Source organism: Lepisosteus oculatus, chromosome 14 (genome assembly GCF_040954835.1).
Source record: "Lepisosteus oculatus isolate fLepOcu1 chromosome 14, fLepOcu1.hap2, whole genome shotgun sequence".
NCBI classification, from domain to species: domain Eukaryota; kingdom Metazoa; phylum Chordata; class Actinopteri; order Semionotiformes; family Lepisosteidae; genus Lepisosteus; species Lepisosteus oculatus.
In genome coordinates, this window is record NC_090709.1 from 41,530,496 (window position 1) to 41,545,870 (window position 15,375).

The 15,375-nt window shown below is 45.9% G+C and overlaps 1 long non-coding RNA gene across 11 annotated transcripts; it reads left to right on the forward strand.

The window, feature by feature from the left end:
• The first annotated feature begins 4,437 nt into the window (after nucleotides 1-4,437).
• Nucleotides 4,438-13,547, forward strand: LOC138242454 (uncharacterized). 11 transcript variants are annotated; one of them, XR_011191597.1, is made up of 5 exons: nucleotides 4,438-6,325; nucleotides 6,948-7,112; nucleotides 7,240-7,458; nucleotides 8,006-9,911; nucleotides 10,084-13,547. It is a non-coding gene; the product is annotated as an uncharacterized lncRNA (long non-coding RNA). The 11 variants fall into 11 exon arrangements; XR_011191601.1 differs by having other exon boundaries at nucleotides 8,006-8,984; nucleotides 9,462-13,547; XR_011191605.1 differs by having other exon boundaries at nucleotides 8,006-8,984; nucleotides 9,754-13,547.
• Nucleotides 13,548-15,375: the final 1,828 nt, after the last annotated feature.

Consider the following 15,375-nt stretch of genomic DNA (forward strand, 5'->3'; position numbering starts at 1 on the left):
GCAGTTTAAATAATTTTTGTAGTTGGAAATTATGAAACGCTCTGTTAAAAGCAAGGGAGTTTTTGTGTCCGTTGCAGTAAAAGAAAATGCCTGACAAAGTAGGGCTTGGACAGATTCCAAGTGCAGTTTTGCAATTTACGTTGCATTGTGCATTGTGCTGCTGTAATACAGTTTAAAATTATTCAAAGTCTAAACGGTATCACCTTTATTTATGGGTTGCAATTTTAAAAAAGTCAAAAACCGCACTCAAAATGCAATTTAGAGCTTTCTGGCAAGAGGGGACACGCAAATTAATAATGTAACATGCCACTGTGCATGAACAAGGTTATACTGCTATTTCCTTAGATATGCGATTAAAATAATAAAAAAAATGTTTGAATCCCCGGCGGAACCGGGCATCCCTAAGAATCAAGTAATAGGTTTATTCCATGCTGAAAAAAAGAAGAAAGAATACACATTCTTTAAGAATCAGCGCTTTTATGTATCGCCTTTAAAGGTGGCTTCTCAAAATGTTTTACAGGATAAAAACAATAACAACAACAACAATATTTTATTTCATTGCACTTTGACAGATCGTCCTTAAATCAATTGTTGACTTTTCTCTCTTTACTACTGTACTTGTTTGGATTGACTGAGCTCCGCTCTGTACCACACAATGATCCCCCCAGAGTCTCTGCCCCGGGTGATTTGTTTTTTTTTGACAGGGGGTAAAAATCTCTCTCTCTCGCTTGCCCTCCCCCTCCGTGTATTGTCTGTTTTTTTTTGTGCTGTCCTTTGACAAAACAAGGCTCGCCAGATAATGTGAATCGAAACTTGTTTTTCTAGCTTTGAAAGTCGTGCAATGTGTAAGCGGGAACACATCATTATATCTTACATGTGAAAAATACATAATATACAGATGCAGCCATTCCAAACGGGTGGGGTATTTCGCGGTATACCCCGGTGGGCGTGTCGCAGTATCACGCAGTATCACGGGGTTAATCGCGTCATTTGACGTCATGCAGGAAAGTATCCGGCATCACCTTGTAAAACCGCCAGGAGGAGCCAATAAAGCTTCACCTCTCATGTACAGCATTTGAGCTTTTCCATTTAAACTGTGTATTACAGCATGTTAATCATCAGTCATTAAAATGTTGGTATATTTTATGAAAGCAAGATTGCTCAGTTGGACAAAAGTACACAACCTACCTTTATCAGAAATATTTATGCATCAAGCCCTTTATAGAAGATATTACTAATAGTATTAATAATGACTTTGGACAAGCTGTAAACTCAAAGTATAATTTCTTTAGTACAATTTTTACAAGCATTTGTACATTTGTACAAGCACTTGGAATCTGTCCAAGCCCTACTTTGTCAGGCATTTTCTTTTACTGCAATGGACATAAAAACTCCCTTGCTTTTAACAGGGCGTTTCATAATTTCTAACTACGAAAATGATTTAAAATGCGACACTTATCATTCAACTAGAAATATCAACTCAAAATATCACAAGGATCCTCAAGAGCACAGCAAAGACTGTATTAAAAGATACTTGTAGCAGATACATGAGAATCCAGGCTTTTTTGTCGACGCTTTCTTTTCCGTATACCAGATATTATGGAACCACTTCAGAAGGGTGTCAGCCAGTCAGATTCCAGGAATCGGTACTTTAAAGAAAAAATACACACCGGTATTCCATTTCTCCCTAAACATTTTAAGCATCGAAGTATTTAACTCACATGTGAAATAGCGTGTAAAAAAGTGGTAGTTTTAAGCTTTTCTACTAATATAATATGGAATCGCGTATCTAAAGAAATTAATAACGATATGATTATATTCGTGTACTGGGACAGGGCTGTGTGGGGCTGTTTCGCCTCTCTCTTCATGCGACTTCCCTTGTAGCCCACTGGTCTACGTGCCTGATTACCAACAATGGGTTGTGTGTTCAAATCCAGCTGGCGCTGTGACTTTTCTTTTAACAAACATTTCTTCGAAAAAATAGAATAGCGATATTATGGACAATCAATGGACTTTTATATTTCAAAATATCACAACATGATCGAATCTGTCATTTTTGATAACAATGAGTAGTCACCTTCTTCCCTTCTGACAACGGTCCCTGCTTCTATTGCGTGCGTGTGGGGGGGGTGTTTTATATGTGTTTTTTTTTAATCGTACACAAATGTGTTTTTTTAATCATAATCAGACAAATGCAACATAAATTGATACAGTATCTTTGTCTTCTAAGTATCTTAAACTTTCAGCATAGCTTTCTCCCCGTTTAGATTGATTTTTCTTGGGATTTTGGGATCAAACGTGTTAGGATTAGATTGTAATCGTTTTTATTTTTCAAATACGTTTTAGAAAAGTGTAATCTATACTAAAAAGCTGTACACCACCTGCTATACCGATACATATTGTACTACTCTCGGGTTCGGTTTGACAGACCCAACAACTCAAGACTTGCGGAGTTAAAGCAAGTTAAAGCCTTTATTTTTCTTCTCCGTCACCGCCTGCTAGCCCTGCTCTCCCGCGCCCCCGCCCGCCAACAGCGCGAGTCAACACACCGCCCGCGCGCCAGAGAGAGAGTAAGACCGAGGGGTGCGGAAGCAGGGAACTATTTACAAGGAAAACGGATACCTGTCCAGACTGTACGCCCGCTTCACTGTGGGACAGCCGCACTGGTCGGCGGCCTTCCTAAGCCCCGCCCTGACCACTTTCACTCCTGTCCTGCTCTTCCCCGCGCACCCCAGCCGGGCGCTCTTCGGCCTCTGCCCGGGGCGAATGCATATTTAGATATTCACACCCGGCGCGGCACCGAGGGAGCGTCTGCATTCATAACTTCGTTTTTAAAATTAGTCAAGCAATATGAAGCATCTCCTTTTACTTTTAAGTCCCTTAAATACATTGAGCACAGCTTTCTCACCACTTGGATTACTTTTTGATACTATCCTTACACAAAGGATTTTTATTTAAAAAAAATTTGAATCCCCGGCGGAACACATTACATAAGAATCAGCGCTTTTATATATCGCCTTTAAAGGTGGCTTCTCAAAACGCTTTACAGGATAAAAACAACAATAACAGCAACAACAACAATATTGTATTTCATTGCACTTTGAAAACCAAGTAATAACTTAACTATATGTGCAAACGTTTTATGATATGTCGCTGTTGTGAATGTCTGTGGAGTGTATCTTATTTGCCTGTCTGTCCTGGTTATCTCGCTCGCCCTCCCCCCCTCTCTCCCTCAATTCAATTCAATTCAAGGTGCTTTAGTAGCATGACAGATGGGTACAATCAGTGTTGGGTATTTACTTTGCTTTGAGATGCCACTTTTAAAGGTGATCTATAAAATCAAGGCTTTAACTTGCTTTAACTCCGCAAGTCTTGAAGTCTTGTGTCTGTCCTATCCGAACCCGAGAGTATTACAATATGTATCTTTATAGCAGGTGGTGTACAGCTTTTTAGCATAGATTACACTTTTATAAAATGTATTTAAAAAATAAAAACGATTACAATCTAATCTTTCCACGTTTAATCCCAAGAAAAATAAATCTAAACGGGGAGAAAGCTATGCTGAAAGTTGTTTAAGATACTTAGAAGACAAAGATATCAATTTATGTTGCATTTGTCTGACTGTGAATCAAAAAACACATTTAAACCCGCGTTTGCGATTTAAATCAAAACGCGATTTAAATCAATATAAATGTTTATATTGTATCGCATAGGTGACTATTGTTATAAAAATGACTTAAATTCGATCATGTTGTGATATTTAGAAATATAAATGTTTGGTGCGAGTGAGGTTTTATTTAATCTCTGACCAAGGGAAACGTTTCATTTTTTCCAAAGAAATGTTTGTTAAAAAAAAAGTCATGGCTTCAGCTGGATTCAAACACTCACCGTGTGACGCAGGAGTCAGGAACCTAACCCACAGCGCCACCGGCGAGGTCACATGCAGAGTGCTGAAAAAGCACTACAGAAACATTATCAACAGACATCGTACAGCGTGTACTATTCTTGTGTTGCGGTACATGAATATAATTATATCGTTATTAATTTCTTTAGATACGCGATTCCATATTATATTCCCTTTAAATCCAATTCTAAAAGTATGCTTGTTGACTCCGGTATCACATTTCTTAAAGACTTCGAAGATTAAAATGTTTAAGGAGAAATGGAATACTGGTGTGTATTTTTTATTTAAAGTACCAAGACCAGCCATATACTGTATGTTTATGTTCCAAAATTAATATTGTTTATGGCCTTCACACGCGTTACAGTATGCTCCTATTCTTTTTATGCTCAGCTACTAAGATTTCCCTTCAGTGGTAAAATTCCATATGAATATTCAATGCTAAAACGGGCAGAGTAAAGACATTTACTGTAAATCTTTCTACGTCCGACCAACGGACCACGAGTGCCCCCTGTCGGTCAACCAATCACGTACCGCGCGTCACGATGCGGGACGCTGTAGCCACTTACCTCCGGTACGTGTCTGTACCGCGCACTTTGAATGGCTGCATCTGTATGCGGTATGAGGACTATCCATGTTTTGTGTTCATGCTGATTTCAGCAGGAAGTAGTGAGGAAAGTGAGATTTTGATGATGAGAACACATGAATATGTTCACGCACACCGTACTGTAGTGGCTTTAAAACCCTACAGCGTTGTTTCCGCGTGTCTGCGGATATTCATGTGGTCCGGTTGTGTGGTACGTCAGGAATCGGAGTCCTTGTTAGTTGATTTTAAAACTACACGACGCACTGTGAAGCAAATACATGCCGTTTTAAAGATCGTGTGCCGTCTCGTGAGGATAATGTACCTGGATCACCTTGAATTGCACAGACAATGTGCTGTAGGGAGTAACGTTTGTGCGGCTTCTTTCTAGAGCAGGGGTGTCCAAGCTTAAAATGCTCTGATAGAGCTGCTGGTAAACTGGTCAGATCCCACCGATCCCTGCAGAGCACCTGCAGAGGGGTTCAGCTGAGACTGGAGTAGTGGTCCACAGGTCCCCAGTACAGTGCTGCTCACCGCATGGGAGAGCTGTCAGCAGGAAACCTTCCCTACGACCTCCTCACAGTGCAGAGCCATACTTAGACGAGCCAGAAACCCTCTGGAACAGAGTGCTGTGGGCTGATGAAACAAAAATTGAGCTTTTCAGCCACAACCAGAAAAGATTCACTTGGAGGAAAACAGGTGAGGCATCTGCAGAAGAGAGCAGCTTGCCAAGCGTTCAGCATGGGGGTGGATCTGTTGTGCTCTGGGGCGGTGTGGCAGCCAGTGGCACAGGGAATACTGTTCGGGAGGAAGGAAGAAAGGATTCAACTCCATCCCAGCAAATCCTGGAAGCTGATGTCCCAGAGTCAGAGAAGGAATTGAGGCTGAGAAGAGTCTGGATATTTCAGCAAGACCGCGATCCAAAACATACCTCAAAACCAACCGTGACGTTCTCACAGGAACGCCAGATGAGGGTTGTGGAGTGGCCTTCACAGTCCCCAGACCCGAATGTTATTGAAAATCTGTGGGGAGATCTCCAACACGCCGTGCCTGCAAGAAGACCTGAGGCTATTTCTGAGGTGGAAGAGTGGGGAGAAAACTCCTTAAGCAAGAACAGAAAGACTCCTAGATGGCTAAGAGAAATGTTTGTAAACTGAAAGAGGTGCTACAAAGTACTGACTGACCGGGTGCCCACACTACTATGCCACATTTACCGTTTTGTTTAGGCGTGCCTTAAAACGTGCAGGAATACGTCAGGTGTACGTCTGTACCCTGCAGGGGGTTGTGTTGACGTCTTTTCACTTCGAGCTGCTGTGGTCCCTGCAGTTGGACCCCAGGGGTGCCCAGACTTGCGCCCGCAGCTGTGTGATAAATCAGCTGCTTCGTGACTTCATCACCTCTCGGGAGCGCTTAGCCTCAGGGCTGCAGGATCACCGCGTATCTGCGGCACGTGTAGTTTCCAGTTGTACCACGCCTCCGAGTTACCCTTGCCCAACGCGCCACAGGCAGATCGCATGAAGTCCCTTCCACAGATGTGCCGAAACCACAGCACAGGGTTTTAAAGCCACTGCAGTCCAGTGCGTGTGAAATCGGCTTCTCATGATGAACCTGAAGTAAAATCCTCTCCTTGTTGGAACTGAAATCCGTATTAAGAGAAAATATGGACTGTTTTAACGTGGATGTAAACCTAATTTTACATCCTATGGTCTATTTTTTTGTATGGGAACAAGTAGTAGGTTTATTCCTGTGCTGAAAAGAGAAGAAAGAAAACATCGTTTCGGCCGCGGAGCCTTCTTCAGATTTATTTTGTTTTTTTTTGTCGATCCAGCTGAGTAATTCAGGTTTGTGAAACGGCCCTACTTTCATTCTGAAAAGTAAAACTTGTGCTTGGACCAGGAATTGAAACTTGGACTAAATGCTTCCCGAATATCCACAAGTGAACGAATTAGTGAAATCAACACAGATGGTTGCAAGAAAGGGGAGTACGGTACCACTACCAGCTCTACAGATATATTTAGATCCGGAAATTAGCATCATTAAGTTCAGAAACTATTTTTATTTTCAGCTAACAGTTTCTTTAGTTCCCTGATTCCATTATTAATATTGAACGTCAAATTGACATAGAAAACTACTAGAAACTTTTCTTTACAATGATGACAGCGAGAATTCAGAGAAAATGTTAGAATCTTGTAGCGTTTTAGAAAGTAAGTAAAGTTTATATAGTTAGAACGAGCACGTCAGGTTTTCCATATAACCACAGGAAGTGACCGAGTTCAAGACCTTGATGCAGAAGATGTTCATGAAGGTGGAGTATTGTGGGGTGCTTTATTATTCTTAGCTACCACTACCAGGTATTTATAGTCTGTATAATATATTTATATTCATAAATTAATGTAGTTTTTGATGTTCAGAGATGTTATCCTTCTGTTAACTTAATTGTCTGCTACCACAATTTCCCTTTAGTTGCAAAATCCTATATTAACATTCCATATGAAGTGGATTGAAAGATGATGAACAGCAGGAAACGGAACGAATGAAGCAGTCGTTTCGCCAGCGTCTAACGAGCGCACCAGAAGCGTCACCTGTCGATCGTCTCTGGCCAGTGAATCACCCTCCTGCCGCGCTGAGGTACGGAGAACTAACTCTCTGTGAGTGGCTGCGTCTCTCAGTGCTCCAGTGGGCAGTGGATCGGTGAGGATTGTGTGTGGGTCTGTGTGCCTGGGCTCATGTGTTCCTCTGTGGACGGGTGTTTCAGAATGTCCTGTCGGTGTGAACAAGTTGGTGTTTTTCTTTGGGTGCCCCTGCGAGACATCGACCTGAAGCCACGCCGGACGTGTGCGCCTCCGTCGCTTCTCCAGACGCTCAGGAGCTCTTCAGGAAGAGAGCCGGCAGAGGTCTGAAGTGGATCTCCTGGACTCCCCCCTGACCGGTCTGCTCCCAGTCCTGGCCTGGACTCTGGGATTCGCTGTGGGAGGTGAGTCTTGGGTCAGGAGTCGAGCCCTGGTCCCCGTCGCTGGGAGACGCACAGCGATCATTCTGCACCAGTAACCCCACCTGGGAGACCCAGTGATCGTCCTGCACCAGTAACCCCACCTGGGAGACCCAGCGATCGTTCTGCACCAGTAACCCCACCTGGGAGACCCAGCGATCGTTCTGCACCAGTAACCCCACCTGGGAGACACAGGGATCGTTGTGCACACAGATCAGGGGAGGAGAGAGAAACTGCTGCTCCAGGAGGATTATGGGGAATTTTCGGAGGACAGACTGTACCAGACCGTAGTGGGATGTGGTGTGGCTCTTCAGGAGACACGACGCTGGGAAGTCTGTGATCCTGGAGCCTCGTCTCTGGGAGAGTGGTGGGGGAGGTGTCGCTGGACTCCTCTCTGCTGATACACGGTGTCCAGATGTGGGACAGTGGCGTCTGCCGGTGCTCCCAGTCCAGCACTACTGTGGAGCTTTTAAAGAAGATGAAATCAGATTTTTCACATTCGTATTCATGATGTGTGTGTTGTGTTCCCCAGTGAGCTCAGACCAGGCAGCAGAGGAACCGAGGGGCTTCAGCGTCCTCGCCTGTGGGCCAGCAGTGACAACAGTAAGTTAGTGTGAAGGACTGTGCAGGAGGCTGCCTGCAGGGCGGCGCTGTGGAGCAGGTTAACTCATCCCAGCTCTGCAGAATCCAGCAGCTGTTTCACCCTGCAGCTCCCAGCTGGCAGCCCCACTGCAGCCCAGCAGGTGTGAGCCTGGCCAGTACCTGGAGGGGAGACTCCTGGGAGAGCTGAGGCTGCTGCTGGGAGAGGTAAAACTGAGGTCCTGACTCTCTGTGCTCATTAACAATCCCGGGGTGTCTCTGGAGAAGAGTAGGGGTGTTACCCCAGTGTCCTGGCCTGATTCCCCCCCTGGTCTTGACCCATCATGGCCTCCTAATCACCCCCCCCTCTCTGAACTGGCTCCATCCCTCTGCTCTCCTCCCCACTGAGAGCTGCTGTGTGCTGAGCGGACTGGAGCATCACCCAGGTGGGGGCTGCACACTGGGGGGGCTGGAGGGGATCCCCCTGACCTGTGAAGAGCTCTGAGGGGAGGATCCAGCCAGGCGCTATAGAAGTGTGAGGATTATGATTGGTATTTATTAGTGATCACAGGCAGTGTGGAGACGGTGGCTGGAGGGGGGAGCCCAGCGCCTGGACACCCTGAGGTGTCAGAACCCGCCGTTCACAGTGCAGGCCGTAAGTACTTGGACAGAGACGCGCTTTTTGTTGTTTTGGCCCCCCACAGGCAGGGAGAGGTCAGGGACAGGTGGGGACGGAATGGGATTGTGGGAGCTGCCCCCCGTGTTTGGAAACAGGGCCAGGCAGCCAGGGGTGAAGTGGGGGTAACACTGTACCAGGACTGGAGAGGGCGCCCCCAGACCTGCTGTTAGAGGACAAGGGGCTGTGCTTGACTGGTCAGCACAGGAGGGGACAGGGGACCCCATCAGCACCGCAGGGCACGGGGGCAGACCAGGTGAGTCTCTCCTTCACTGGCTGTCCCTCGCTGGTCTGTGGTTGGTCTCTTCAATCTGGTGTCAAACCCAGGACTGGAGTCCAGAACCATACTAGTGAGAGAGGAGCCCTGGTAGTATTTTATCACTGTTGATATCGCTACTTGATGAAGCATGGTTATTGTTTTATTAACAGTAAGTAACTATTAGTAGATAGTTATGATATTAGCAGCTCTAGCATTGATGCAGTCGTGTTACTTTCAGCTGCAGGACTGGTATTGTTAATATACAGTAAGTAGGAGCAGTCGTACCCAAAGTAACTTTGTTCTTATCGGTACTAAACGTGCAAACCACCATCAGGAGTGTAAGAGAGCATTCGGACGTCTCTGCTTTGTTAGCTGTGAAAGAATCAACACGGCTCCTCTGTGCCAAATGATGATATAGTTATTCTCAGTTGCAATAGTTATCGTACAGTTTTAATCGTTGTGGTCATCTTTAAGAGACGAGTGAAGATGGGGTTCAGTCTCAGACAACAAGGCGCAGAGAGGAGTCAGAGGCAGACTGCGGTCTTCGGGCTCAGGAGACAGTTGAGCTGTGCACAGTGGCTGACAGTGGTGTAGGAGCCGAGAGATTCGAGCCTGAAGTGTCCGTTCGTCAAGCCAAGCTGTATTGTAGGCGTACAAGGGACCACACATTTCAGGCTTGTTGTTGTATTGCTCAGAGGGGACGTGGCTCTACATCGCTTATATATACATGTTTCTCTACACCCTCCCCCTCCTGTCTTTGAGGTAGCTTTCTCAGGACACTCCAGGACTCGGGAAGCACTTTAAACACTCCTTCCTTATCAGGGAGTTTGGTATAAACATTCCCTCACCATCGGGGAGTTCAGTACAGAGGATGGCAGTTCAGTCCAGGGAGGGAGGAGCGTCTGAGCTCAAGCCAGCGTGAAGGTTAGAGTTTAGCATGTGAATACAGCAGGAGTTCAAAGCTCCTGCCACTATCTGGGTACAGAGTAACACACAGATTCTGCTAGCAGACTCCATCAGTGGGAAGACGGGTATGGATGGGGAGTTGTGATGGAAATTGGATACTCTCTAGTAACTGTTTTCCTTAATTTTCCAGGAAGTCCAGAGTCTGACAGTGGGAAGACAGGTATGGATGGGGCGTTGTGATAGAGGTGGGGTAATCTCTTAAATTTCTATTCCCTGATTTTCCAGGAGGACCAGAGGCTGACAGTGAAAAGACAGGTGTGGATTGGGAGTTGTGATAGAGGTCGGATACTGTTTCCTAACTTGCTTTTCCTTGATTTTCCGGGAGGACCAGAGGCTGAGAGTGAAAAGTCAGGTATGGATGGGGAGTTGTGCTAGAGATCAGATACTCTCTCCTAACTTTTTCCTTTATTTTCCAGGATATTTCGTGGCCGACAGCAGGAAGACAGGTATGAATGGGGAGTTGAGATAGAGGTGGGATTCTCTCTCCTAACTTTCTTTTCCTTTATTTTCCAGGATATTCCAGTGGCTGACAGTGGTAAGACAGGTATGGATCGGGAGTTGTGATAGAGGTGGGATTCTCTCTCCCAACTTTTCCCTGATTTGACTTATATTAAGGGACAGTTTGGATTGAGGTAGGACACTGTCTCCTGTCTTTATTTCTTCCTCCTTGTGTCAGTCTCTGTGGCATCTCTCCAGCTGGGCGTCTCTCTCTCAGTCCAGTTGCATGTGGACTGTGACACTCCACAGTTTCACAGTGCTTACCTGGGCTTAGTAACTGTAGGTTGCAGGTTTGATTCCTGAGGGGGGACACAGCTCACTGTGCTCAGATACTGTTCTGATATAATGGTCCTCATTGAGGCTGTACTGTAGGGAGTGTTGACAACACTGTGGTGTTGACAGTGGTGTGCAGAATTGTCACAAGTACTGTACCTGAACACTCACACTGACACCTGGACGCTGAGCCGTCACCTGGACTGTGCTTTAGTATTTGAACAAGTGCTGAACTCTCATCTCTTTTTGAGCTTTTATACTCAAACCTGTGTACTGAACTCGCATGTACTGCAGTGTAATACTCAAACACATCTGTGTACTGAACTCTCGACTGGACTGTTCTCTAATCCTCAATGTGCTGAAGTCTCACCTGTACTGTGCCGTAATAGTGACACACTGACACCTGGGTGCTGTGCTCTCACCTGTACTGTGCTTTAGTATTAAACTCTCACCTCCATTGAGCTTTAAAACTCAAACCTGTGTGCTGAACGTTTTCCTGTACTGGGTTGTTATACTCAACAGTGGTGTGCTGAATTCTCACAAATACTGTACCTTAATACTCTGTCTACAATACACTGACACACCAGTCTACTGAATTCTCAGCTGTACTGAGCTTTAATACTCACAGTGACACACGTGTAATGAACTCTGCTGTTTACTGTTGTTATACTGAAACCTGTATACTGATCTCTCACCGGTACTGCGCTGTAATACTCAAGGACACTTCTGCGTACTGAATTCTCGACTGTACTGCGCTTTAATACTCACTGACAGATCAGCTGAAGTCTCACCTGTACTGTGCTGTAATAGTGACGCACTGAACTCACCAGTGCTGTACTATAATACACCAACACATCTGTTCTGTATCTGTAAAGCCGACTGTAATGGGCTTTAATACTCAAAGCCGTGTACTGGACCCACCTGCACTGTAGTATAATACTCAAACTCATGTGTACTGAAATCTCAACTGGACTGACCTTTAATCAATGACAGATCGTTGTGCCCAAGTCTCACCTGTACTGTAGCAGCGATACTGACACACCTGTGTGCAGAAGTCTCACCTGTACTGTGCTTTAATATTCAGTGACACCCTTGTGTGAGAAACTTCCTTGTACTGTAGTAATACTCCAACCTGGGTGCTTAACTCTTGACTGTACTGTGCTTTAGTACTTCAAAACTGGGTGCTGAGCTCTTGCCTGCTCTGTGCTTTACTAACCCACAACAGATGAGCTGACAGATCATCTCAAGTCTCACCTGTACTGTGCCATAGAAGTGACCCCCTGACACACCTGTGTGCTGAAGTCTCTTCGGTACTGTGCTTTAGTACTCAAACCTGTGTATTGAACCCGCCTGCGCTGCACTTTAACACTCAAACACACCTGTGTACTGAAGTCTTGACTGTGATCTGTTTTAGTAATCAGACATATCATTGTTCTGAGCTCTCACCTGTACTGTGCTGTAATAGAACAGCCTTTACTTTAATACTTAGATCTGTGTCCTGAAGTATTACCTGTACTGTAGTATAACACTCAAACACACCTGTGTCCTGCAATCTTGACTGGACTGCTCTTTAGTAGTCATGACAGACCACTGTGCTGAGCTCTGAGCTGTACTGTGCTTTAATAGTGATGCACTGAGACACCCATGTGTTGAACCTCTGCCTTTACTGTGCTTTACTGCCTTTACAAACCAGGGTGCGTAATTCTTGCCTGTACTGTGCTGTAATGCACAGTGACACTCCTGCATAAAGAACTCTCACCCCTTACTCTTGTAATACTCAAACCTGTGTAGTGAATTCTTGCCTGTACTGTGCTGTAATATTTACACACTGACGCTCCTGTGTAACTGTGCTGAACTCTCTTGTCTTGTGTTTTAATACTCAAACCTGTGTACTGAACCCACCTGTACTGTAATACTCAAACACATCTGTGTTCTGAAATCTCGACTGTAATGTGCTTTAATAATCACTGACTGATCTTTGTGCTGACGTCTCACCTGTGTTGTGCTGTAATATTGAGACACTAGTGTGCTGAACTGTTTTGTACTGTTTTATATTCAAACCTGTGTATTGAATTTTTGCTGTAATATCTACACACTGACACCTGTGTGCTGAACTCTGTTCTGTTTTGTGTTTTAATACTCAAACCTGTGTACTGAACGTACCTGTACTGTAATACTGTTACACATCTGTGTACTGAAATCTCAACTGTAATGCTCTGTACTAATCAATGACTGATCTTTGTGCTGACGTCTCACCTGTGTTGTGCTGTAATACTGAGACACTTGTGTGCTAAACTGTTTTGTACTGTTTTATATTCAAACCTGTGTATTGAATTTTTGCTGTAATATCTACACTCACACACCTGTGTGCTGAACTCTGTTCTGTTTTGTGTTTTAATACTCAAACCTGTGTACTGAACCCACCTGTACTGTAATACTCAAACACATCTGTGTACTGAAATCTCAACTGTATTGCTCTGTACTAATCAATGACTGATCATTGTGTTGAATGAACTGCACTGTAATAGTCACACACCTGTCTGCTGAACCTCTGTCTGTACTGTGCTTTACCACGGAGTGTCATTGCTCTGTGAAGAACTCACCCCTTACTCTTGTAATACTCCAACCTGTGTAGGAATTGTTGCCTGTATTGTGCTGAACTCTCCTCTGTATAGTCTTAATACTCCAACCTGTACCGTACTGTAATACTCAAACACATCTGTCCTGAAATTGTGACTGTGATGCACTGTAATAACGACAGATCATTGTTCTGAAATGTTACCTGTACTGTACTATGCTGTAATAGAGACAGTGATAACTGTGTACTGAACTCTTCTGTACTGTATGATAATACTCCACACACGTGTATTGAGATTTCAACTGTCCAGTAATAGTCACTAACTGACCATTGTGCTAAATTCTGAACGGTACTGTGCTGTAACAGTGACACACCTGTGTGCTGAACTGCTGCCTGTACTGTGTTTTACTACTCAGTGATACTGTGAAGAGCTCTTGCCTCTACCCTTGTAATACTCAGCCCTGTGTATGAATTGTTGCCTGTTACTGTGCTGTAATATTCACACACTGACCTCTCTCTCTGTCTTGGGCTCCATCACCCTGCCCCCCTGTTGTATCAGACCTGCCTGTTTCCTGAATGACCTGCTCTCCTCTGGGGTAGGGTTAGTGAATCCCCTGTGTCTGTGTGTTAATCCTCCTCTGTCTCTGTGCTCCAGGCCAGAGCTGCTGTTCTTGGTGTCTCTGTGGAGAAGCAGACTGCAGGGACCAGGAGCTGTGTACAAACACGCCGACCGCAAGAGGCAGATGCGTCTGGAGCACAGCAGCACCTCCTGCGCTGTGAGGACAGTGAGAGAGAGAGATTACTGCGCTGTCGCCTGGCCGCTGTCACTCAGGCCAGTGTCTGAGCTGCACTTGTGAGCCGATAAAGAGCAAAGAGCTGGACTCTGTAACCCGGGATCCCAACAGGACCAGTCTCCACTTCCCGGAGTTCTGTGGCCGTCTGCTCTGCTGTCGGTATAACCTCCTGCCCGCTTGTCTGGGGTTAAGACTGTTGTTTGGTTTTTTTACCCTTTTCCCTATGATTGGTGTCCCTGTTTCAGGTTTAATTTTCTCAAGAAGGGTTGGGGGAGGGGAGGTGCAGTACTGGCCTTTCTCCACTGGAGGGCAGGGTGGGAGATCCTCTCTCTCTTCCTGTCATCCCTGATCCTCTCCTTGTGCTGTAGGGGCTGTACCCCATTACCAATACCCTGTCCTTCTGCCATCGCACTTCTCTACACCCTCCATCAGCAGCTGGAGCTGGGGTTTGTCTCCTCTGTTTATCAGTGCCTTTTCATTTTGAACAGTGTCATGTTCCCTCTTCCTATAATGGAGGGTGGGTGTCTCTCTTCTCCCCCCCCCACCAGCAGCAGCCTCAGCTGTCCCAGGAATCTCCCCTCCAGGTACAGGTCAGGCTCACAGTTGTGGTGCTCTGGTGGGGCTGCAGTCCAGCTCCTATTCATTTATATCATCTGGTGGGGTTCAGTCTCCACCCTCTGGGCCTTCCTCACTGGAGCTGGCCTGCTGCAGGGCCACATGAACTACATTTCCCAGCATGCCATGGGGGAGACCAGGGGCCAATGGGCTGCCTCCCCTGGGTTAATGAGGCTCAGCTGCTGTATATAAGGAGGCTGGCAGTAGATGGCTTGTTTTGGGGAAGGAAACATCTTCCCTGCAGGGAGACTGGCACCAGCAGCTGTAAGAAAGGAAGAGAATGGGGGGTGGGGACAAGCGGGGTGGTTCTCCCTGAGTCAGGAGCTGCCCTGCTGGGGTCCAGATTTGATTTATCTTCCTTATTCAGAGCTCTCCAGGGGGAGCAGGATCCGTGTTCCTGCTGCTTGATAGACCAGCAGGGAGGGGGGCTCTGGTGTGAACTGCAGCCCCCCCTTCTCTCCCCCAGGCAGGGCCAGCGGCTCTTTCCTCTCCCGGGAGGCTCAGCAGGAGCCCTCCTGAACCTCTAGAACTAGACTGGGCAGGGGCCCTTATTTCTTCCTGGGCTTGTTTCTCAGGGACCTGGCACGGCCGTGGGCTGGGGACCCTCTATCACTTGACACCCACCCCACTGTAGTCGGACCCTTAGCAACAGGGATCAGCCAGA